General features: G+C 51.5%; 1 pseudogene; it reads left to right on the top strand.

Moving 5' to 3' along the window:
* On the top strand, window positions 1-951 carry LOC120239646 (annotated as a pseudogene).
* Window positions 952-2,076: the final 1,125 nt, after the last annotated feature.

Here is a 2,076-nt window from a genome sequence, read left to right on the forward strand (position 1 = left end):
ATGAAGCTACAAGATGGCATTAGCCTCCTCCAACAAATGGTGCCTCAGGCACTGGGGCTGTGGCCACCTCCCTCTGCATGACACCCCTGGACGTGGGAAGACACGCTTGCCATCTGTGTCCCTCAGTGGCCAGTGAGCTGAAGCCTCCCTCCAGACTCTGGAGCTTATGCTGCTCCAAACTGCCCTCCCCTCTCTGGTCCACAGGGAGATGCCTCCTGTCTGCAACGACGTCCTGGAGCCCCTGTACTTGTACCCAAATGGCGTGCTCTGTGCCACCTGGCTTCAGGACACCACTCACTTTGCTAGCACCATGGAGACCTCTGTGGACTGTAGGACAGGAGAGGGACCCGGGGACTGGCCTCCCGGCCCCTGTGCTGGCCACTGCCATCTCCTTCACCGTCTGTGACCAACTGAAGGCCCTCCTTTGTGGTCACGCCCTGACTCCTTTGCACCCACGGTGGCTGGTGCACTAGCCTACTTGGAGCTGGTGCAGACCAAGCTGCAGGCTCAGCCTGTGTCACACCGGGACCTCGGTGCCTGTGTCCAGCTCCCACGGCTCTGGGTGGCTGGCGCTCACTGTGGCTGGGACCCCACCGCCCTTCAGGATGTCCCCTTCTCAGCCCTGTCCTGATTCAACTACAGCTGGTGAAGATGTGGATGAATGGACTCCAGCCAAAAGACGTCTGTGGGCATCATCAGCTTTGCGGCTGGAGGGCTCTAAGGGATAGTGGCGTCCACCCTGACTCCATGCCACGTCACGCTGGGAACAACTGAGCCTGAATGACGTGCTGCTACAGAAGATCCTGGCTGAATCACGCACCACAGGACTCTGCAGGCTCTGTCCCAACGGTCATCAAGGCCACCCCTTCCTGTGCCATAATGATCATCACTTATGAGTTTAGCAAAAATTTCTTCCAGAGGTTCAACAGAGAACAGGCTCTGGACTCTTAAAAGGAGCCAAGGGCAGGGGCGCCTGGGTGGCTTAGTCGCTTAAGCGTCCCACTCTCGTTTGGGTCATGATCTCGCGGTTCGTGGGTTCGAGCCCCGCGTCGGGCTCTGTGCTGACTGCCAGCTCAGAGCCTGGAGCCTGTTTCAGAGTCTGTGACTCCCTCTCTCTCTAACCCTCCCCTGCTCATGCTGTCTCTCTCTCTCTCTCTCTCTCTCTCTCTCCTAGAAATAAATAAAACATTAAAAAAAAAAAAAGAGCCAAGGGCCAAGGACTCTGTCTCTTCCATGGATGGGGGTGGGACAGGAGGAGACTGAGCCAAGGGTCTCTGCCTCAGCACTGAGGGGAGGGGCGTCATTTCCCTTCCTTCTCAACTATGAGGACCAGGAGTAGGGGGCTGCCCCTCTAGGCCTGCTCTGCTCCCCCCCCCGAAATAGTCTTCTTCTTTCTGTTCCTCATTCCCAAGCCCCAAGGATAATCACTTTTCAACCCCACCCCACCAAGATTAAGACCAAATCTGCTAACTGCCCCCTCCCCTCCCACAAATTTCTTGTGTGCCTGCTGTAGCTGGGTCTGCCCACACCCCTGCCTCTGCACCCAGAACCACAAAACTCTGGGCCTGGGTGGTCTGCACCCATCAATGTTAATTCCTTGAGTCTAAAGATGATGAACTTCCAAAAAAAAAAAAAAAAAGGCGGGGAGAAGGCTATAGTAATTAAGACTTATTGACACATAGATGGATAAATGAACCAATAAAAGACCCCAGAAGCAAAGGCAATCAATATAAAAAATTGCTTCATAAGAGATTGCTGTGCAGTGGGAAAGGCAAACTATTCATTAAATGGAGCTTGGAGCTAGTACTTTTTTTTTAATGTTCATTGAAAAAAAAATAGTAGATCCCTTCTCCCTATCCTAGATGAATAGGATTCATGTGGATGAATACTTCTGTGTGAAAAGGCAAACTATCATCTTCCCAGACAATATAAGATATCCGTATGATTTGGGGTAGGGAATTATTTATTCTGAGGGAGGGGAATGATTTATTCTTAAACAAGACTCATAAAATAAACCTGGATAAGTCTGATTTCATTAAAAGTAAAAACCATTCAACAAATGATCCTATGAGAAAG

This window comes from Hyaena hyaena, unplaced genomic scaffold (assembly GCF_003009895.1).
Source record: "Hyaena hyaena isolate Hyena2069 unplaced genomic scaffold, ASM300989v1 scaffold_235, whole genome shotgun sequence".
NCBI lineage: Eukaryota > Metazoa > Chordata > Mammalia > Carnivora > Hyaenidae > Hyaena > Hyaena hyaena.